The sequence below is a fragment of the Kryptolebias marmoratus genome, linkage group LG3 (assembly GCF_001649575.2).
Source record: "Kryptolebias marmoratus isolate JLee-2015 linkage group LG3, ASM164957v2, whole genome shotgun sequence".
NCBI lineage: Eukaryota > Metazoa > Chordata > Actinopteri > Cyprinodontiformes > Rivulidae > Kryptolebias > Kryptolebias marmoratus.
The window spans coordinates 7,260,761-7,284,618 of record NC_051432.1 but is presented as its reverse complement, the minus strand read 5'-3'; the positions used below and the strand labels follow the sequence as shown (position 1 = coordinate 7,284,618).

Sequence of the window (23,858 nt, the reverse complement as noted above, 5' to 3'; positions counted from 1 at the left end):
TTGATATGTCATCACCTGGTAGTCAGTGTTTTTTGTTAGAATGTGTTCACAGAAAGCAAATATATAAACAGACAAAAAAAACAATATGTGTTTAAAGAATAAGCAGAATATTGAAGACTGGCAGTTGATTCACCTGGAATACACCTTTGAGGCAGCGAAAGAGGTAGTCATAGAACTGAGTTTGTGAGTAGGTGTGTGAGGTGTATCTCGTGCAGGACCCCACTTATTCCTGCTGTCACTTTGTGGCTCTGAGATGTCGGCTTCATACAGCATGTGTAATCACGTGTCACAGAACTTGGCAGGCTTGACTGGTTCATGTGCGAACAACCAAAGATAACTTAAAAACAGATGATTTTTGCCGCCATATAGTGGAACTGCGGTGTGAAAGGGGCCACTAACACACAACTGCTGACAGAAAACCACTAACAAGCTGTTCCTAATAGCCTGTTCTGAAGTCGCATGTGAGCTAGATCATGAAAACTCAGTAAACACATTCTCCCCCGTTTTCTTTGTTTTAATCTCACCCAAACACACATCGCATCATTCCCTCCTGTCTCTGTGCACTCTAAGAGAACCCAAATTCAGTCTCAATCAGGAGCAACACCTGTTGGTTTACATTGTCACAACTACAATACATCTTCCAACTTCTTAGAAAAAAAAAAAGCTTTCCCACTCAGCTGCAGGCACAGGGACATAAAAACCTTGTAGTGGTTTCCATAATGATCACAACACAGTTGAACTCCAGGATTGGGGCAATTAATTTGACCAAGTAGTGTTGGCTGACTGCTTGAATTCAAAATGTTGAGTCAGAATGATCAAGGAGCAGTAAAAAAATGTGAATGTGAGACAAAGGAAAATTAGGACTGAGTTGTTTTTGATTAAACACACACAGGCAATTACTGTAACCCCACTATGGGTTCCCAAACCTTAAATTAAGGGTACTAAAAAAGTTTAATTTAAAAATTATTTCTAACATAAGTTAGAAATAGTTTAATGGTGTTTGTAGTTGTTATGCACTTATTTAATTGACCTAAATGTAATGTTTGCATATTTTTACCAAAAATGTTTGGGGAAACAAATTTCTGCGTTTGTTATTTTAAGGGGTCAAACGCTGAAAAATTTGGCAACCCTTGCTGTAACTAGTAATTTCTGGCGTAATATGGTGGTGCAGGAAGTGCTGAGGCTTTTTAATAAAATGGTCGGAGAATAAAAAATTAAAAAAAAGTCACAGCAATGAATGAAAATCAAATTATTCAAACTGCCCACATGTGCATGTTGAGGCAGTGTACTGTCTTAGCCCGTGTAATGGAAACTGTTCCTCTTCTGCCATCCTTTAAGATTTTCCAGTCCCTTAAATGCACAATTATTAGATAAGTAGCATGAAGAAAGGAATTTTCTGGGAAACCCAGAATGAGGGAACTAGACAGTGGTTTATGTGAAAACCTGTTATTATGACGGTTTAAAAGTTGGCTTGAACCCAGAACGCAGGCAAACTCGAGGAGCTTCGAGGAATTACAAATTTATTAAACAAAAACAAAAGGCTGACATACCAGCAGAATCTACAAGGAGCAACTACAGAGTCCACAGCGAGCCACAAGGCCATAACCTGACTGCAGCACAAGCTGACAATGAACCACTGAGGAGGAGATGGGAAAGACTGAATATAAAGGCTGGGGCTGATGGGAAAATGAGCCGCAGCTGTGACTAATGGAAAGCAGCGACAGGTGAGGATGGGCGTGGCAGGACTGATTAGCAGAGAATGACTGAGGACGATTACTAAGAGGTGGCAGAGAACACAGGGAGGCACAGGGAACACTACTATACAGGAACATAAAGAAACACAGGGAATAAACTCAACACAAAACTACAGAAACACAAGTGAAAACATAACCATAAAACCTAACACTGAAGATCACTCAAAGTTATCAAGGGGAATGCCCACAAATCGTTTGTTTTTACATGAAGTTCACATTTTCAGGTCTGTTTAGACTAATGTGAGGATCCATAGTTTTTTCACCACAAATTTGGCTTCCAATGCTGGTTTTAGGTTTCCTTACTGGCACTTATTGGTAAATTTGTTCTGCAGCAAAGACGCCAGGTTCAGTTCAGCAGCCAATTACAAATTAGTCAGAGGACAAAATAATGTGAAGATAACCAGCGCTTGCTGAGACAAGGCCTGTAATTCCTTTCCCACTTCTATTATGAGAAGCTGTACATGTGCTCATACAATTGGAGTAACTATTACTTCCTCATGCGGAGCGACCCTGTAAGCTACTACAACAGGAAGGGATGGTGTGTAAGGGGCTTAAGCATGGATAATGTGCTTCCTGAAAACTCATTCCTTCCTCAGTTTTCATTTGCGCAGTCCTCCCGCTGAGCGACTGCGTTCATCCGGTCTAATTGTCGTAAGGATGTATTTAAAACTTTATTGCAGTTAGGCTGATCACTTCACATCTCGCCAAAGTATTCCGACCAAGAGTCAACATTTTATACTTGAACACATATTCTAGGCTTCTTTAGCCTGACCTCGCTGTAATTAAATCGTACATTGAAGAGAGGAAGTGTTGTGTTTGCGTGAGGGTTTATTTCTGCACGTTGCTCATGTTCACAAATCATTCATGCATGGGCTAAAGATGTGGCAGGTGAGATGACTGGAGAAGGTGAGTGCAGAAACCCACCTCGTAGTTTTCAATGGGCTTTGTGCATTTATCAGCACAACCATACATCCACTTTGGTGGTTTTATGCTTAAAATATACAAAAGGTAAACTCGTACACAGTAATAGACGCACAGAATTGGATGAAAGTGTCTGGGGGAAAAAAAACACAGAGCAGATTTGAGTTGGATTTTTTTTTTTTTTTTATGGCTGGGAAGTGTTTATGGAATAGCTGTGGCTCACTTCCACAAGAACAACTAACACTTCAGATTTGATGAGGATAATGATACCCTTCTCACTTAATTTCTCTAATTTGGCTTCAGAGTTTTTTTCTTTGCTTAAGAAGTGGTATGCACCTCCTTCAGGCCCAATTTTCTTTATAGATGGTTATAAATGAGCTCTTTCAATTTTTGATATGACAAGCTTTAAAACTGCATCTCTGCGACTGCAGATAAACCCAAATACCTCTCCACAACTTTGAATGTTACCTCAAAACACAATACAAGCCCATACAAGGACAATGTGAAGTAATGGCTTGAATGTAATTATGGCAACGCTTTATATTTCAATATGATTCTCTTTGTCCTTTCCCAAACACAGTGCAGCCGTTTTTCTTGTGTTTTTGTGCAAGTCTTTCTTACAGTGTGAAAGTCAGATTAAAACTTTATTCAATATATGCGTATAAGGAAAAGAAATGATTAAATAAAAAGGGCAAGCTGGTGCATTTTTAATGTGAGATGATCTTTAAGCCCTCTGCTATAAAAAAAGCACAATCATTTATATTCATGATTACTTTAAAAAAATGTTTGATTTGAGATTGAATGAAAAAGAATGATTTAGAACCTCATCTTGTATAAGTTTATGTTAAAAAATACTAACCTTTTGTTTATTTGCCATATGCCAAAATATGTAATCATGCAAGAAAAAAAAACTTCTGTGAAAGGATTGCAGTCTTTGTTAACAATAGTTGGTGTGTCATGTTATCGGAATGAGTGATTTTCCATTCATCCGTCCGTCCATCCATCCATCCATCCATCCATCCATCCATCCATCCATCCATCCATCCATCCATCCATCCATCCATCCATCCATCCATTTCCTTCTGCTGCTTATCTGTGTTTGGGTTGAGGAGACAACAGTTTCAGAAGGGAAACTCAGACATCCCATTCCCCAAGTGACACTCTCCAGCTCCTTCTGGGGGATGCCAAGGTGTTCCCAGGCCAGAAAAGATACATCCTTCCAGGAAGTTTTGGATCTGCCCTGGAGTCTCATACCAGTGGGATGTGCCTGAAAAACCTCCAGAGGGATGCACCCAGGAGGCACTGTATTCAGATCCCCAAACCACCTCAGCTGACTCCACTTGATGTGGAGGAGCAGCAGCTCAGACAATCTTATCTCTAAGGCTGAGCCTGGTCACCCTACAAAGAAAGCCCCATTCAACCCCTTGTGTCTATGATATACAGTGTAGCTCTTGACTATGAAGGTGAAGGTTGGCACATTTCCACAGCTTTTTTTGAGTGAGACATTGTAAACTGATCTTGTGACCATCAAATACAAATTGTTGCAGCAATGTTTTAGCCTTCTGCATCTAATTTACTGGGAGTTTGGTTTTTCTCTCCCTCCCTAATACCTCCCTAACACCCTCTCTAATACCCCCACCCCACAGCATACAATACACTCCTCCGCACATCCAAAAAATCCTACTGCACACACAGTGTTTATGTATGAGGAGAGAGGGACTGTAACATGGTGAAAGGGAAAAAAAGTTAAAAAAACTCAAGTGAGTTAACATGTGTTTAAAGACAGTCATCTGCTTATAGACGAATTACTTGATTCCAAAGAAATATGGCAGTGAATTTATCATGCTGCAGTAGTTTGGATTTCAGAAAGAAGGCATTGAATGCCCTGCGATTATATCCAAAACAGCTCTTAAAAAGGTACCTCTGCCACAAATTTGTTGCACGGCCTGAAACGTCCTTCAGTGCTTAACAAAGAGTGTCTTACACCCTGGGTGTCCATTCACAGGGATGAAAACATGAAATTAACCTGCTGTGAAGCAAATGACTGCCTTCTTCATTTGTCAAAGAATACAAAGTGGAGAGACATTGCATTCGTAATAAAATATTTTGTCAGAGACGTGTCCTAAACAGTGTTGTGGAAAAGCCAGTAATCTCATTAAGACACTTGACTCAAAGCATGACATGCCTGGATGAAGTTTTTTTGTGTGTTTCTCGTTTTTCAGAGAAAAACTACAAGTGTTGTTTCTCAGTGTGAAGAAGGTGGCCCACTTGTTAACAGTGATCTGACTGTTGGTGTTTGAACTGTGATTTTCACTGTTTTTATATTGCTTTTTTATAATGGTGTTGTTACAAATATGATCAAACAGAAAAAAAGAGCACTTTGATTTTATACAAAAACTGAAAGTGCGTTTGTCAGGTTATCCTGTTGCATGCAGATTTTTGTTGCAATGGGCTGTCTTTGTTGAAATATTTAAAAAACAAGTTCACCAATTTTTTTTTTTTTTTGTTACATATTTATTTTCAATTGGATTTTCTCCTACATGCAAATTTTCAAAAAAATCCAATGAAAGGGTGCTTTTGAATCATTTCACTGGTGCATTTTTTGTACCACATCATGGCTGAAATGAACATTTTCTTAGATCTCGAAGAGAGTTTAAAATACTAAGATCTATATTGTGTATCACAATAACTCACCAAATTATAAAATAATAGTTGTAGACTGTATTATTGAGCCCTATTGTGAAAGTTTGTCTCTGAGCTTTGCACGAACTGTTAGATGCAGAATTTTAGTTCTTACAGTATATTCTTCTGAGAAAGTTTGTGCCGTGACACGAAAGAAAGGGGAGGCAGGAAAGATTGGGCTTGCTGATTTTAAAAAACAAAAACAAAACAATTTATGACAAAACATTGTGACACAATGCCCTTTTTTTAACAAAGCTTATTGGCAAAAAGAGACAAGGCCATCAGAAGTCCACTCATGGTTGGAAGGCCCTATGACTTGGAGGGCAGCATGAAACTGAACAGACATAATCTACATGATAAACTCTTCTCTTTCCTGGTGAGGATATATCAGAAGACTTAAGACTGTTTGCTTTTAACCCGTTTATACCCACCACTAACTCACCCACTCACATGGAACTACTATAGATGTCTCACCCATCATTGTGACATTTCATTATTTCAGACATAATGGAAATTTATGGAGATTTTAGCCGTGTCTTTCTTTCTCTCTACTGCGCTTCCAGCACCCAAGAGTTTTTAAACAAGGCAACTGGACTTCTTTTCTTGACTTGTTTCCCATCCAAGAAGCTCTCTCGATTCAAACTCAGAAATGCACAGTTCCAAGTTTTAAATTGCTTTGAGATTCTCCATTTATGCAAGTTGAACGCATGTGCAAATCAGTCTCATTCCCCTCCCTCTGGAGGGTCATTAAGGTCTTTGTTGGCCTGGACTACATTGGAGATGTTTAAAGTTGGTCTCTCCTGGTTGACATATATGGCTTCCTCCACCCCTCTCTCAAACCATCTATCTTCTCTGTAAACATTATGGTTCACAAAAGTGTGGTCCTTATCCTTAAGATGTAGCTGAACAGCTGAGTTTTGGTCTGAAGAGCTGGATCTCCTGTGCTGCACTATGCATCTGTGGAGAGGTTGTTTAGTTTCCCTCATGTAGAGGTCTGAACATTCCTCACTGTGCTGAACGGCATAGACCACACCAACATAATTTCTGTTTATTTGTTTTCTGTAACAATGTTTTGTGGAAGAATATAGCTTTCACTTGGTTACACACATGTTGGGAATAAAATATTGTTCATTAGCTTCAATTCAAGTAAAATCTCAGCGCCAAAGCTTATTATTTGAATGTGTGCAACAGCTTTGGCACTAATTCGAAGATGACTTATTTACTTTTAATGGTTGTCAAAATTGAGTGGAACCGAGTGTTCAGCATTAGTTGTAGGTGAAACATAAATGTCTCAAATATTACACAGATTTACAACCACATATACAGTAATTAAAGGAGTTGTCCATCTGGTTGTGTGTGTTTGAGAGTGCATTTAGGTTTGTGTGTGTGTGTGTGTGTGTGTGTGTGTGTGTGTGTGTATCAGTAGGGGTTTGTGACTAATGGGGTCATTATTGATGCTGAGTCAGGATTACCGCTGATTGCAAAGGTTGGATACCAAACTAACGAGTGCGCAAATACACAAATCTACCACATACACACACACACACACACACGAGCACTCACTCTCTCAAGTCTCATGATTACACACATACACACACACATTTTCATTTCTTTCAGGTTCTCACCGGTACACTTATGCACATAAACCTCCAGCATCAGCAAATAAACTCTCACCAACCAGACACCCCTCTCTCAGCCTCTCTGGACATCCATCGTGAACACAGACGAACTCACACACACACACGCGACTCTCTGTGAAACCGAATGAGTGTGTAGTGCTGACGGATCAGTCGCCTCTTTGTTTTGGATTTTATTTAACTGTTTTCTAAAAATTCATTCCAACAAGTGTGCTCAGGTAAATATCCAGTGACAGTTATTGTTGCACATATAAGGGATGAGTAACAGCAGAACTTGTTTTTATGCTTTAGTGTTCAAAAATGCATTTTCTTACCTCAAATTTCACTGCAGCATTTCTTGTCCCATTTAGTCTCAAACACTCATCTTGAGCCACTTTGTTTTAAAGCTCCTGGGAGTCTTGAAGTTAGTAATACATATTTCTAATTGAACCATTCATGGCTTCTGCATCAAGCAGCTAAACGTTATTATAAGTGGTAAAAAAAAAAAGGTATTTTAGTGCATGTGAATTTTATGAATCATAATTTAGTCAATGGAAGTTATTTTTTAAGCTGTGATCACACTGCTCTTTCTCTGGAAAACCTGGAGTGCTTTCTAAGAATAATTTTTTACCAAGAAATGGTAAATGGTGGCTTCAACTGAACTTTGTTTTCTCATCTTAAAAGCAATTGAAATATATATATATTATTTTTTGAAAACTTTCATCTATACACTTACAAGCCTAAAGATGTTACATTTCTTGAGGCTAATTTGGGGTATTTTTTATATAAGGGGTTATGAAAAATGCCACAATAACATCTTGTTTGGGGTGTGATCAGAGCACATTAAGTCTGTATATGTAATCCTATATGAAGTGTATATTTCAACTTCGCGATCAACTCCCAGATCAAACAAACACTTTCACTAACTACAAGTAGACATTTACATCATATCTAATAGATGTCTAATGTCACATGTATTCGTACTGAACCATCACGGTTCAGACGTCAGAGATGGTGAGTGGTACCAGACAAAGACTGTCTTGTTCACAGATGATCACTACCATTATCTTAAGGAGCTTGTACATGTATTTTTAAATATCTTTTGCTAGCTGTGGCAACTATCTAAAGCACTTTTCGCCAAAGCAAAAATGGCTGATTACGTAATGCACAAGGGCTTGAAGAGCTGCCTGCTTGTTTTAAATCTTCGTAGACCTGGCGATCAAGGAAGGCAGCAGAAAAGAGCGAAAAGTGGTGTATGGAAAGCCAAATGGGTCGTAAATTTCCCTGTATGGAAAGCCAAAAGGGTCATAATTTCTGTGCTTTGAAACGCCTTCTGGTGTCTAATAAACATTGTTTTATAAGTGTCATTAGTGAATTAACAGCATACTAGTATTTACCTAGATGAGAACACAAAGTGTGGGGGGTTTTTTTCAGTTTTTTTGGGGGGGGAGTTTTTCAAAGTTTTTGTTTGACACATTCCCTATAGGACACTGCCTACAGTATAATAATAGATAAATAATACAGTACAAGATGACTTTTTAAGTAACATTACAGTTGTGAAATCTTTCCGGAAAAAACACCCAAAACAATAATATTTGGCATTTGTTTCTTTTAGCTGTTGTACTAAACTTCAAACTTTAAACTATCAAATCATGTCTATACGTCCTATAACACTCCTAACATTTGCTGTCCAATGGGTTTTCATGTGTGTGTTTGCTTATTGTTTACTCCCTATAAATCTTTCCCTCAGTAGATAATCACACACTTGTATCTTCTTTGAACCCTGAGCTGACAAATAATCATTTCTCGGCTGATTATGTTACTAGTTATAATTCAAAAGACTGTGTGTCATCAGCTGGGCGATGTTTGTACGTGTGTTTTCTCTTAGTTGTCTGCTTCCAGGACTGATTATTTTGCTGCACATAAACTACACTTTCAGAAATGTTTCTCCTCAATAACAGCACAAGCAGCATAGCCCCAGGTTTCAATCAAAGCATGAGTGGTACGTCACACACGTATGCGGGTGTGTGTGTGTGTGTAAAATTATGCGTATCTGTGTGTTTCTAGCCCTGTGTGATGTGACAGTGGTTGCTGTTCCTAAAGTCATGATGGTTTCTAAATCAAGGATTTTTATGAAGTTTTGCTGCTCTGGGCAGACCATTAACATTTCATGTCACTTTGGCTCACTGTCTGTCATACTCCGATGGGCATGAAGCTGAAATTTTGGACTACAGCCTGCAAAAGCAGACCAAGTTGGCCACATGTTTTTTCTTATTTTCTGCCTTTATGAGTGTGTGCTTTTTTTTCTTTTTCATGCTCCTAACCCTCCTGAAGCCCTCAAAAGAGAGAGAAATAGAGAAAGGTAGAGGAGCTTTTGTAACTTCGGGTCAGTTTGACCCGATGATCATGGAAGGGTTAAGTACTTGATATACAGCTGGACTTTTGTTTTGTATTTAACTTGTGTCAGCTTTACTTTGTTAAATACTTCCTATTGAAGCATAATGAGTCTCACTTAGTGTTGCTTGCTTTCTGTATCCACGTTTGTCCTTTTCAGGGTTGCTGGATGGGGGTAGCTAGTGCCTATTCCAGTTTTTATTAAGTGAGAGGCAAGGCACACCCTGGACAGGTCGCTTAGTTTGCATGTATTTCAGCAGTGCATCACTTTAAAACTCACATCAGTAGAAAGGAAAAACTACATTTTTAACACATTCAAGGTTTGTGCTGGCATTATATATTTAAAGTAAGCCTTTAGGGTATATGACTGTCTTCAAAAAATAAAAAATAGGTTGTTATTATTATTATTATTATTATTATTATTATTACATCTTCGAAGGAGAGCAGTTTCAGGATCCCTGTTTGTTTGTCCATACTTGTTTTAGTTTGCCTCGTCCTCTTAAAAATATGCCAGGAATGCTTGAATGGCGTTCCTGCAACACTGGCACACGAGTCTTCTCCAACTCAACAATGAACTGATTACATTTCTTCACAGTTATGGTTTTTAGGCACATTTATGCCAGCTAATTATCTAATACAATAAAACGATGAGGCGATGCCACATTGCATCCAAAAGGTCAACAGTTAAATCCGGACAGACATGAATTTAAACTGAAACTTGGTTGGTTGGCAGAGGCACACCACTGGGCTTGTCACACTAATTATATCACTGGTTTTATTGCACACTTTATAGAATTTAACTCAGAGATTTTTGCTGACCCCAGTAATAGTCAATGTAGCGTCATAAAAACAGTCACCAACCTTTTAACAAGACGAGGCCATTATAAGCTGTTTTCTCTACTGTTATAAGACTTAACGGGATAGTTCCAATGTTTTGGTGTGGGGTTCTGTAGAAAGTTTATGAGGAATTCAGATCTTACCTTTTGTAGATAACTCTTGAAACAACCTCAGTTTGGGAAAAACAGAGCTTGATTCTGACTGGACTGACTAGCTAATGGCTAGTTTGAGTGAGGCCAAGACCATTGTGGATAGCTGCCTTCTTAAAACAAGACTAGCTTTAAAAATTTGATTTGAGTTTCACATTTCATTGTTGTTCCAGCAGAAATTTATTCCTGCAGGGTAGTGCCCCAGGCTGCAACAAAACCGCTACAGCTAGCTGCTGCTGCCACTGTTTTTTGCACTTCCAAATAACCAGTAAAATTGCAATTAAGTAACTGTTTAAAGGGAAATCGAGTTCAATGTAAAGCATTAGAATGAATGCTGTGAAATATTTGAGGTTTTAGTCATTTTGAGGTCTTAGCCCTGCTTGGACTAGCCATTAGCTCATCCACTAGCCACTTTTCCACAGAAGCCCACTTCAAAAGATCTGAATTATCTCTTTAAGCTTTCCAGTATTTGTTCACTCTGCCTATACTGTGATTGTGGCAGAACGTTTTGGCATCACAACAGAAAAAAGCAGCTTTTATTGTTTTCTTTTTGTTTGTTTTTTTGTTCAAATCTGTACAGCAACATAGTAAAACAGTGAATTTAAATCAGTCTAATTGTAAAAAAAAAAAAATCCAAAATGAAATCCTCCTAAGTAAGAGCATTCACTCTCAGCTTCCAAGACTTCAGAAACCACCAAGAACAGAGGAAACCTGGTGTGTAGCTCAGAGACTTCACACACTTTGACAGAACTGCAGTTTTTAACACCACAGAAATGAAAACAGGCTGTTTTTTTGTTTTTTTTTCCAGCACCTGCGCTAAATAAAGTGAGAGATGGGGAAAAAAACATGCTGAGAATGGCTTTGTGTAATTTATGTTTGTGCAGCTCCTGTCCTCTTGTCTGTTTACTGTTTCTTTGTTTCACGCAAAAATGTTAAAGGCCCTGGATCAGATAAAGCAACGCACAGAGAGAAAGTTAATTTCTAGTTTTGGTGCACCTCTGACCTGCATGCTCCAGTGTCCTCTATAAGAACCACAATTACCAGTGTACTAAACATATATTTCTTTCTAGATCTTAGTTAAATTGAAAATCGCCTCATGGTTTTAATGGAATATTTAGTACAAATAATGTCCTTCAGGTTATTGGACACAGATAATGTCTCCATTAAAAGCCAAAATTAACTCTACGTTTGTTTTCTGTTTCTTCACTGCACATTTCAAAACATAAAACTGCACCCACTCCTCCCTGGTCTCTCCAGAACCAAGCTTTATAAGTGTAATTATATCAAACTTCATATTTGGTAGAAAAAAAAAGAAGAAAAAAAACTTTATTTTACTGTTACATGTGTTCGATTGTTATATATTAATTCATTCTACTGTATGGCAAATTACACCTTGACAATTATAACAATTAAAATATTAAGTCTTTGGTTTCATTTGACTCTGGTTGCATATTTTAGGTCCCGCAGAGAGAGCTGGACTTAAATATATCACCTGTTTAAGTAGCAGCTGGTACCTTTTTGTAGGATTTTACACCTTTTATGCTTTCTCTGAATTCTTTTTTAAACACCTTACAGATATTATGAGCACCTAACTTTGAGTCTTCTTTACTCAGTAAAAAGTCGTACAAAAGAGAAGGTACTAACACTATTGCAAATTAGCTGCTGAGCTATGGTGCGTTCATGGACTGATAAATCTGAACAAATGTTGGAACGTTTAGCCGTGATGCAATCAACAACACACCCTGCCCAGAAAAAAATATTTTTTAGGTTTCAGATTGACTCCCAATAAACCTGAAATGGTGATTCTAGTAACCAGCAGTGCACCGTATCAAAAAGTGAAACAATTAATGGTCTACTGTTATTTGAAGTAACACATTCATCTGCTGATTTGCCAAAGGTCAAAGGTTTAAGCAAAGATTTTGCGCAATCTGTCAGTGCTCAGAGTATGTGACAGGGTTGACTCTCACCTACCACCACACCAAATAAAAGCTCAGTATCTATGAAATTGACTGAATTATATCCATTCACGTGTTTGCTAAAGTCAATTAGCTGTGGCGGCCATCTTGACTTGTGTACACACCAAAGGTTAATCAGTTGCAGATTTACATGGGATTAATAATCTGTGAGAGTTTTATTAGAATCCGTGCAGCAGTTCATGACACATTTTGCTAACAGACAGACAAACATACATACAAACATGCACAGACACAGGAAAGGACAAATAACAAGCTAAAGAATGCTAGTAAACTTTTTTTTTTACTAAGCATGTTCGTGAGTACAGTATTGTTTCTAATAATTTCTGGACTCGCCCAGATGAGACTAGATATGGTAATAAATTTACAAACAGTTTTTATTACTGCTAATTCAAAACTTTATGAACAATTGTCAGCCATAATTGCCATGTATGTTGTCGTTTTACCTTACTCTTACTTCCCATTTAATTGTTCACTTTGATAAACTGATTTTTATGTCTGTGGAAAACATACATTTTCTTTCTTTTCTTTTCTTTTTCTTTAAGCCAGCATCGAGCTGCAGGGGGAAATGTTTTCTCCAAAGTTTCATCACCAGACTTTATAGACTCTTTTTCTCACTGTGTCCTCACTTTCTTAAAATTCAACACTTACTTGTCAGTTCTGAAGCGCAGCTTGCCTTAAGTATTGGGATTGAGAGTGTAAGCTCATCTCATTATCCCCAATTGCGCGTGTGTGTGTGTTTAACTGTGTGTGTGTGTGTGCGCCTGCTTCACGTATAAGTGTATAAACTGACTATGAGATTGTGAGTGAGTGATGGCTGTGTAAGCCTCCCTTTCTCGCGCTCTGTTTGAAATAAAGCGACAGATAATCGCGGGGCTCTGGTGAAGCGAGCTCAACTGAGCACCAATCGATACGGATGCCATAGCTTCAAAGCATCCCTTCAAAGAGGAGAGAAGTAGCCATATGCTCTCTGTGGTGTGTGTGTGTGTGTGTAAGGGAGAGAGGGAGGAGAGAGAGGGGCTGGGTGTGAGAGAACAAAAACCAGCGATAGACAGAGTCAAGTAGTCCTTTAGTGCAGAAGAAACAGTTTTCAATTGGCAGCAAACATTATCATATCACAGTCGACGTGCAAATACTTAAACACAACCGATGTCGCTATTTGAACTGTACAAAACCATTGTTTCGTTAGCTGGTAATCTCCTGATATTAGGGCTCTGTCATCTTTTATTCAACGAACCAGCAGCAGCTGTGGCCTTTGTTGAGGAAATGTGTGAGGAGGAGACAAACACACACACACATGCAAACGCTCACTCCGCCTGTCACACACTCACTGGGAGATGAGCGAAGCCGTGTGAGGAGAGGAACGGTACGAGGACCGGAGAATGGCAGAGCGAGAAACGGAGAGAGAAGGTCCTCGGAGATGTGTTTGTGTGCGAGACTCCGAAAAGGAGAAGGGATACGGCGTGTTTAGCTGCGCCATCTCACCTTCCTCGAAGTGAAAATGAGAATGTATTTTTGACTTGTCTCCGCAGGAAGAGAAAAAAAAAAAAAGTGTACAGAAGTTTGAGTGTGATAAAATGCGTGTGTTATTCCATAAAGTGTGGATGTGATTAAAAAAATTGATGTCTGTGTGTGTGTGTGTGTGCGTGCACGTGTGTGTGTGTGTCAGCATATTTAATTAGCTGAGACAAGCAGGTGTAAAACAGTAATTAATGGCACAACTGTCTGACTTCATTATCTCAGTGCGAGCTTCTTTTGCTGCCTGAACAAACACGCATACGTATGGCCGTTTTGGTCAAACCTCGAAAAGACTGTTAAGTGCAATATTGCAAGATGTCATTCTCAGCATATGTGCTACGAGCTCAGCCACAACAACATCAGGTTTTATCTTAATAATGGGAAAACAGACTGAGTTGTAATCCTTTTTGTGTTGGTCGATGTTGATTAGCTGTGGTGGCCATCTTGAATTTGATTGACTGTAAAAGGTTATCAGTTGGAAATGTACACCCAGTGATCACTGTCTGAAAGTGTTCTTCCAATCCACTCAGGGATTCATGAAATATCTTGCTAACAGACACACATGGTTGACTCCAACAGTTAATGCTAATGTTTAAAGCAAAGATCTTGTGCACTGAGTTGCACTTGGAGCATGTATTGTGAATGTCTCTCAGCTTCAACCACGCCAAATTTTACCTCAAAATCTATAAAACTGAATGAATTATAGCAATTTCTGTGTTACTTATTATCCATTGACTGTGGTCAATGGATAATAAGCCAAATTTTAAACAAATGTCCAACACGACCTGTCAGCACTGAGCGTCAGCACAAATATTATGTTTTGAGGATTAGACTGAGCTACTACCACACCAACTTTTAGGCCAGTATCTGGTAGTTTGACTTAGTTGTAGCCATTTTTGTGTGTTTTAAGATCAGCTGGTTGTGGCAGCCATCTTGACTCCGATTGACTCCAAAAGGTAATCATTTGTGGATGCACATCCAATGATGACTGTCTGCCAGTTTAATTAAAGTCTGTCCCGTGGTTCATGCAATATCTTGTTAACAGACAGTTACAGAAACACACGCGCATGTAGACACCTTACGGTCCGCCTTTGTCTTTTAGTGGCAGGCGCTAAACATTGTGACATATCTGTCCTCATCAAGTGTATGACAGTGCATGCGTGCTTTATTGCAAAAATAGCAAAGCAGTGCCGATAAGTGGACGCAATCACTGCGCAGGTCGCCGTTTGGCCACTCCGAACGCTCATTTAGTTTTCAAATGGACTCATTACTAATGAATCACAAGCTGCTTTAGAGCAGGCTGAGTACACAGTAATGGTTTGGCCATCCTCCACAATTCAGACCGAACAACACACACACACACTCACACACATTGACAGAGATTGAGAGTGAGTGTCCAAAAGCCCCAATTACCTTCACGTCCGATGTAAGAGAACAAACTAGAAAGCTAATTACAAGTTCCTCACATGTAGACGGGGAATGTTTAAGCACACTCACTCAGCCAAGATGAAATGTGACCAGAAACATCATTCCCTTGTTTTGTTTTGTTTTTTTTGTTTGTGATTGTTAGTGTTTACACGGAGCCCGTTATGGAAAGTTTGGCTCTGTCATTGTGTTATTACCATAAGTCATTATTACAACCCCTGAGCCCAATAAGCTTTATTAAATCATCAATAAGACTGTATAATTTAATGATTCCAGTTTTAGCTAGATTGATTTATGCTTCAGCGCTCTGCCAAGCTTGAATGAGATCAAATGAAATTCGATGCCTCCAAATGCAGCATGTTGTCATCCAGTAATTGGAATAAATATGGTTTTTTTTAAACTATCATTCGAGCACATTCCTCTCACAAGGGGGGGTGTTTGCCAAGACAAAAATATCGCTGATGCTCCCTCCTGCTCCGTTGAGCGAGTGAGCCGGCAGTGATTGGGCAGAGTAATTTGACCTAATGAATATGTCGACAGCCTGTTTCTTTCTCTCCCCATTAAACACTGTTGGATTCGATTTACTGTGCTTACTCTAACAACTTAAAGACTCCATCAGTATGCCACTTTCCTTACACGCACACACACACACATATAGGCACAGATTCACACACAGCTTGGCCTAGCTCAGTAGATCAATGGCCCCGTGGTCAATGTCTCCTTTGGGAGGGCTATCCATCAGCTCCTCACTAATGAAACAATCTGATCACTGTGTGTGTGTGTGTGTGTGTGTGTGTGTGTGTATTTCCTCACTGGTGTCAGATTGATTTTAAAGCACACAAATATGGTGTTGTGTTGTTTACTTGTAGGTTAATTACCGGTTGTACCATTTACAGCCTTGACATGTGCATATCCAAAGTGTATCTTGCTGTGGCTCTAATCTAATGAAAGTTTTAAAAGATCATCTTTTGGCTCCTAGTTGCAAAGTTGCTAATAAGAGTCTTTCCAACTCTTTTGTGTTTTCTCGATCAACTCTGTTTGAGAAGATATTTGTTGCCTGCCGCTAAAAGACGAAGGCAGACGATGCTTTCACGTAAAATTTGTCCGATTCCCAACAAATCCTCTGAACGCTAACAGATTGCACTACATCATGTCAGTTTAAGATTTTCCCATGGCTGTAATTTAGTCAATTTTAAAGATATTTTGCTCAGATTTGGTGGGTTGTAGCTGGGATTCGTTTACAACACATGGTACAAGTACTCCTCATTGTGCACAATCTTTTATTAAAACATTAACATTAACTGTTGGAGTCAATCCTGTTTGTATGTTACCAAAATCTCTCATGAACTACAGGGCGAGCTTTAATGAAACTCTCTCAGAAAGTAATTACTGGATGTACATCTACAACTAATTAACTTTTGAAGTAAATCCAATTTAAGATGGCCACCTCAGCTTATGCACATTAGCAAAACACAAAAATGGGTAATAATAAATTTTTCAGACAATGAGATAAAATTTGATACTTAGAGATTTTCACAACACATACGCATGTTGCAAGAGCATGACATCTGTGTCGTAACGTTATTTCCATGGTTGGACCAAATCAGTTACACCTAGCAACCCAAGTGGAGCTCCACCCACTTCATTACAAGAAGACTGTCACGTTAGTTCTGCTGGTTTTACTGCTGAACAATATCTGCTGGAAAAGGAAAATATTCTGTTGTTAGGTGCAATATAGAACATGTACTGCAGGTGTGCTGACCCACTACCAGTTGGGTTTTGGACCCACTTACTGCTGCTCTCCTACTTGACGCATGTCGGTTCGGGTCCTAAAGTCAGAAACAGTCAATTTGAATTAATAATGATATAAATGTGCGTCAGTTTTTATGTTTCAATACAGGACACTGAGTTGGGGGGCATGGCCAACAGCAGCTTATTTGCATTTGCAATAGTGGCGTAGCTCTAAAACTATTCATTCTGAAATGAGCTCAAAACAGAACTGATCAGGTGAAATCTCAATATCTGAGAATGATTTTATGTATTAAATTTAATGAACATGTTTTGTATAGCCCACAGACCTATCCTAACTTGTTCAAGGAAGCATTATAGGTCCTCTTTAAAAAAATTCATAAAATAAGCACAAGCTCCTCCTTTCCTCAGCTTTTAGGCCTATCTCATGCTTTCCACTCGTGTAGAAAGTAGAGATGTCCCAGTTTTTTATGATGCAGAGGGAAGGTGAAGGTGTCGGGCGATCTCGTCCTATTTAGAGGCACACTTCAAATGTACGGGTATAAGCTTTTCTAGCAGAGAAACTCCCTGTATCCATTCATTTCCTGTGCCTGACTGATCCTGTTTTGGGTTGCAATGGTCATTGGGCGAAGGGTAGGTACCACCGTCGGGAGGCCGTCAGTCCATCACATGGCAACAAAGAGATAAACAACCATTCTCCTCACACCAGATTAGAGTTCATATTTAACCTAACTTGCATGTTTTCGAACTGTGAGAGGAAACTAGAGTACCCGGAGATAACCCATGCTCACATGAAAGAACATTCAAACTTCTTGCTGCAAAGCTAACCAACTGTGCCGCCCACAAAGAAGCTCACAAACCTAAATAATTTTTCCATTAATAACATGTCATTCTCTTACCAGTCATTATAAAGTCTAGTTTGGTGTGTTCTGATGTATCATACATTTAGTAAAGTTAGAGCAGATCTCCTATAAACAGCTTAGCAGGAGGTGTGGTGTCAGATGTATATGAAAGTTCGTAGTTGTTTACTGCACTGCTCCAGAAAGAGGAAGCTTCAGAGTGTTCCCAAAAAGAGTGCATCAAAGTGCACACAGCTCCAAATGAGCAAAACATACTGTACAATGTGAGCGAGGAGCTGATTTTACAAGATGTGTTTTCTGTGGAGTTAAATAAGTCTGATAACACATATTAAATGGATAAATTGGGGACTGAAGATTCATAAGGAGCACTTGTTGCTGAGACAAAGCACCTACACATTGTTCTATAGCTAACCACAATGTTTAAGCAATTCAAAAACAGTTACTTTGGTAATTTGAGCTTAATAAACTTAGAAAACAGAAAAGGGCTATAGTTTAAAAACTATTAAATGCAAGCCATTCTATATATGAGTTCTCTTAAGATTTGCAGGGTAAAATTGTAGTTTGAGTTTGTTTTGTGACCTTTTCAGATACTGAGTAGAGAGCTTCAGCTAATTTGTCTTGCAGGAAGGCTTTTTTTTAAGTGAGGTCAACAACAATTTAAGGGAGACATTTTTAAATTAGGAACCACTTTCCTCTCCTTTTTTTGAATCTGAAAACATTTTAAGGTCACTTCAGTGTTGTGTTTTCATGTGTTCTTCTATATGGTAGATTATATGACAAACTGTCTAAGATTGTGTGTATTGCAGCCATGACAATATAGCAATAAAAACTACAGAAATACAATAATCTAGGACGACAAAGATGATCAATTCACTGTTTTTCAGCCTTCTAAATAGATTTTTAAAAAGTTTACAATGGTGGAGAGAAGGGGGGAACGAAGAACAAATATTGTACAGGCACAAGTTATTCAACAAATTTATTCATGCTGTCTAAAAGATTTTGTTTCAATTTTTTTTACCAACAGCTCCCTCAAAGAAATTTATGGGCTGCAAAAATTGTTTTTGTTTATTTATTTGTTGCTCAAAAAGGAGAGGAAAAAAATCAAAGGTAGGACAAGATTAAGACAAGATAGAGACAGCATAAAGAGCTTCTACTGGAGTAGCTGTTCTGTGGAAATAAAAACAACAAATGTAAAAAAAACACTAGTGATGCTTGTAATTGTGATATAAGATTACTGACATGTTTTTATTGGTGCAGCAGAATAGTCATGTAGAATACGTGTCTGATTACATTTTTGATGTCTGCTCAAACTGTTCTTTCCACTGATACAACCTGCTGGTCTAAGCTGGATTAAAACCCTCAGGGGGCCCTGGGCACTGCTGCTCTGGGCCCCCCTTGGCACTGACACTCAGGGACCCCATTTCAGTTACAGGCACATTTGTCACACCCCTACACATGAAATCCACTACATGGTAATCGACTTATTAATCAAAGTCTAAATCCACTTCAGTGAATTGATTACTGATATTTTACTAACAAATCACTTACAGCCAAAGTCACTGATTATTCCAAGGCACATTTTAACTTCTGATTCTGTTAATGTATTTGCTCAGAGACAACAAAACAGGCGTACAACACTTACTGTATTACTGACACACTGTATAACAGTGTGACAGACCAGGAGGTACAAAGTAGAGTATACATAAAAGTTTGAATGTATGTGAGACTGACACTTTTAAACAGAACAGCAAAAGGAAAGATCTGATGATCTTACAGCAATATGCCAATGTAGATTCTCAGTCATCCAGGACATGGCATATCCCCCCCAAAAAAATTGAAGTTAAATAACAAAGCAAGTGGACTTTTATTCTGCAGTTGAAGACGTTTCCCTTCCCACCCGGGGAGCTTTCTCAATTCAAAACTGGAGAGTGTGGAGTTCCATGCTTCTCATCTCATGCAGCTTAAAGCTTGGAATGCCACACTCTTCAGTTTTGAACTGAGAAAGCTCCCCGGATGGGAAGCGAAGCCATGGTCCCACTTCCAAATTTGCTGCCAACCCCCGGATAGTCTTCTATTTAAAAATATATCAGGATTTGCACAGTTATGCACAAGTAACTTGTGAAACAGCATACAAATTCTATTGAACCTCTCAAAAAGTAAGCAAAATGCCCACCACTGCCAATAAGCCTCAGCAAACACAAATATGGCTATAATTCAGTCAGCTTTACAGGTAACAGTTGTTGTAGCTGAGAGTCACCACCAAAATATACTCTGAGTGCCAACAGACCTTGCAAGGTCTTTATTAAACAGCAGCAAAATGCATTCTTTCAGGACCGGATTGTTTAACTTATAAAAATAATAATTTAAGATGGTAGAGGACATGCTTTAATGAGTTGAGTGGTGACTGAGCTGTTCTCTGTACTATCAGCTGTAAAGTAAAAACAACAAAAGCAGGTCTTTTTAAGAAGGCTATTCCTAACGCCCACACTGTGTTATTTTTTCAAATAGCCTTTATATGAAAATAGAATAATAAAACTCTTGAGATTCTGTTGGGGTTTTTTTTGTGTGCCACAACAGAAAATAACAGTGGCCACCATCTGGTCACCTCTTTAAACATTTTCCTGCTTGTTCACACAAAAAAAACCTGACTCTGACTCGGTGAAACTGTCTTTTTTAGGTGTTAACTGAAGAAATACTGATCTTGAATCTGTGTAATTAATTCACCTGCTCTTTGTGCCCACTCATCTTGAACAGTAGCCAATCAAGTCAATGTATTTAGTTTGATCACTATACTCGGCACTTGTGTAGCTAATAATATTCCAGTTCAAGACAGATTAATTTTACAATCCTGCTTAGAAACAGCTTCTATTTGATTCTGAGTGGATAACAGTTTTTAGTATAAATCTTTTTTTTTTTTTTTTGGCTTTTGAGCAAAAGGCCCCTGGGCATGTGCCTTGGTTCCCCTTATGGTAGATCCAGGGCATAGTTTTCATGTGACAAGTGTGTTTAAAAAGCCCTATGAATGTTATGTATATATATATAATAAACATTATCTTACTGTCTTACAACAGGCATGTTCTGTCACTTGGAATTGCCTCAATCTCTTAGATTTTCTGCTCAACATTTCTTTTTATATTAAACTTCAAAAATCAAAAAACTGGATTATTCTGACACCCTTATTATTTCTGCCATGACCATACACACCAAATTATGAAATATTAGCCATCTTTATTTTAGGATTTTTAAGTTTTAATCTTTTAATTCAGTCTTTTTTATTTTTGCCAAACATTTTTTTGGAAAACCAGAAATTGTTCCACTTTGCAGTGCTGTGTAGATCTTTTTAATATTCTCCAACAAAGCCTTTCAAAATATTTTTTTATTGTGCTGTGTAAATCACTATCAGTGTCACTTTATGTGTGTGTGTTTGATTTAAACTAGGATGCACTGACAGTGTCTTAGACTGGGTAACTGCATATAGCTAAAATCTCCTGAATAATTTTCAAGTACTTAATAAAGATTTGTTTGTTGTTGAGCATTTAGTGCTAAACAAAACAAAAAAAAAGTGATCACACAGCAGACAAACGCACAGTAGGACGGCTTCTTTTCTCTTGATAAGTGTTTCGGAAAGTTGTTGTGCTCCTCACAGTACGGTAAACTAATTTCAGTCTTTTTCTTGTTCTCCTATACCCTCTTGTTGCTCCCTCTCTCCTCTGCCTTCCTCCCCTTTTCACTCCTTCTCTTTTTCAGTTTGCTGTGCTGAAGTGCTTCTTAAGGTAAGATTCTCCTTTTGTGTTTTCCATCTCCTGTTCTTACTCTGATATTTTACCCATAAAGCACAGCATGCCATCCGCACTCGGTATCACCAAACAATCTGGGACCTCAGAATTCTTTTGGCTCAGGGTTTTTTTTTTACTCACTCAAACACAATGACACCGTGTTAGGATAACAAAGAGGGAGTGCAGTAGCAAGCCCCCCTCCCCAGAGCAGAAGTGTACAGAACCGCCACAGTGGCGAGTGTTACACTCTTTTACAGGGATTTTTGTGACTTGCTTCGTACTTCACTTATCATACTTCACTTAATAAATTTTACATCAATAAATCAGTGGGAATAAATCTGCTCAAATGTTTTATTGAAGCACAATAAATCTCTTTCCTCTGGGTCTTACAAGCTGTTATTCACATAAAGGTCCTCCAGAGAAAAACAACTACAAAAACAACAAAACCTACACTTTTAAAAGGTTTCTTTCACTCATATGCTACAGTTTTTACCTGTATATTATTTTCAACTTATTGCTTTCAGGCTTGAATCCTTTGTAATAATACCGGCAGACTCACAATACTTAAAAATAAATAAAACTGGGTCTGACCCTGTGGTTGGGCACACAGAGTTTCTTTGTAATATCTGACTGAAGTGTAACAGTATGAGCATGGGTGAACTACTAGTGCCCTTTTCCTCACGTTTATAAGTCTTTTATATTTGTCTCCAGATGCTTTTTGATTATAGATATATTGTAATTTTAAAAGTACTCATTACAAACAATAAAACAAAGCATAAATAGGTTTTCCTGAACTACCTCAAATGGCGCTGTTTGAAAGAGTTTACGTCTGTAGTTATCCAGATATATTGATATGCAGGTCTGAAATGCGGGTACTCACTCAATGTAAACCAGGCACTCTGTTGAATCTGACGAAAACCAAGTGGAAGCTTGGGTCATGTTACTGACCTACATAAGGCTGGCTGTAGTCTGTGTAGGTAAACAAATATGACAGAATCGGACAAGCGTAGAAACTTGGAGAAGATGTTTAGGTAGAAATACACTGCCTGGCCAAAAAAAAAAAAAAGTTGCCACCAAAAAAAAAAAAAAGGGTTACACACTAATATTTTGTTGGACCGCCTTTAGCTTTGATTACAGCACGCATTCCCTGTGGCATTGTTTCAATAAGCTTCTGCACTGTCACAAGATTTATTTCCATCCAGTGTTGCATTCATTTTTCACCAAGATCTTGCATTGATGATGGTAGAGTCTGACCGCTGCGCAAAGCCTTCTCCAGCACATCCCAAAGATTCTCAATGGTGTTAAAGTCTGGACTCTGTGGCGGCCAATCCATGTGTGAAAATGATGTCTAATGCTCCCTGAACCACTCTTTACTGTTTCAATACACTTGGAACGTTTTTAAGTGGAATCTGAATTCATCTCCAGTCCATTATATGATATATGATAAACTTTAATCAACAAATCTGAGCCTAAATACATACCAATGCGTCAAAATTGCCTGACTTGCCATTGTTGACCCATTTTAAGTCACTTCGGCTGTTTCTTTCAATAAACAAACATGTGCAGCTGTTTGCACATTTAGCTTAAAAAATTTTAATTTAAGGACATCAATTATCAGTATGAGAAAAAAAATTGTGCAGATTTCGTTTCTTACTTTTTGAATTTATTTTTGACTGCTCTTCATGACACTGTAGTAAGTACCATTAAGTCCGTTGTGTGTCTAATTTGGCTGTGTGCAATTTTTATCAAATGAGGCCAAGTTTATTTATGGGTTCTATATTTGAAAATTTTCATTATAGTCACATTTTACCCCAATTTTCTTCTTTGGATGATTATTTTAACATCAGCAATTCAGGTTTTTTTTTTTTAGTTGTTTGTTACAAACAGAAAACTAAATCTGGTTTAATTTTAAATTCTCTCTCTACAGAACTTGGTCAGTTTTTAGGACTAACTGATTAAAATATATCAGTTAACAGTTCCCCACAAAGCATGAATAATTAATGCAGAATCCTACTTCTACTGACCAAGATTCACAGGGAAAGCTGTAATAGTCACAAAAAATCTGCAGCTTTGTTGCACTAATTCCAACAACCGAAGTCAGTGTAAATCTACATTAAAACATCAATTGCGAAGCATTTGGTTTCTTCAGTTTGTGTGCGTTTTGTCAGCTCCATCTGACTTGATGCTCAGTTCTGGTCTGCAGT

General features: G+C 38.3%; 1 protein-coding gene across 13 annotated transcripts in view; it reads left to right on the top strand.

Annotated features, from left to right (window-relative positions):
- Positions 1 to 23,858, top strand: part of LOC108241532 (receptor-type tyrosine-protein phosphatase delta) — a 241,498-nt gene that overhangs the window by 25,266 nt on the left and 192,374 nt on the right. For all 13 annotated transcript variants that reach the window (XM_037974801.1, XM_037974796.1, XM_037974799.1 and 10 more), the window contains exon 3: positions 21,626 to 21,651. The gene's annotated coding sequence lies outside the window, so the exon portion shown is untranslated. The remainder of the gene's footprint in view (positions 1 to 21,625; positions 21,652 to 23,858) is intronic.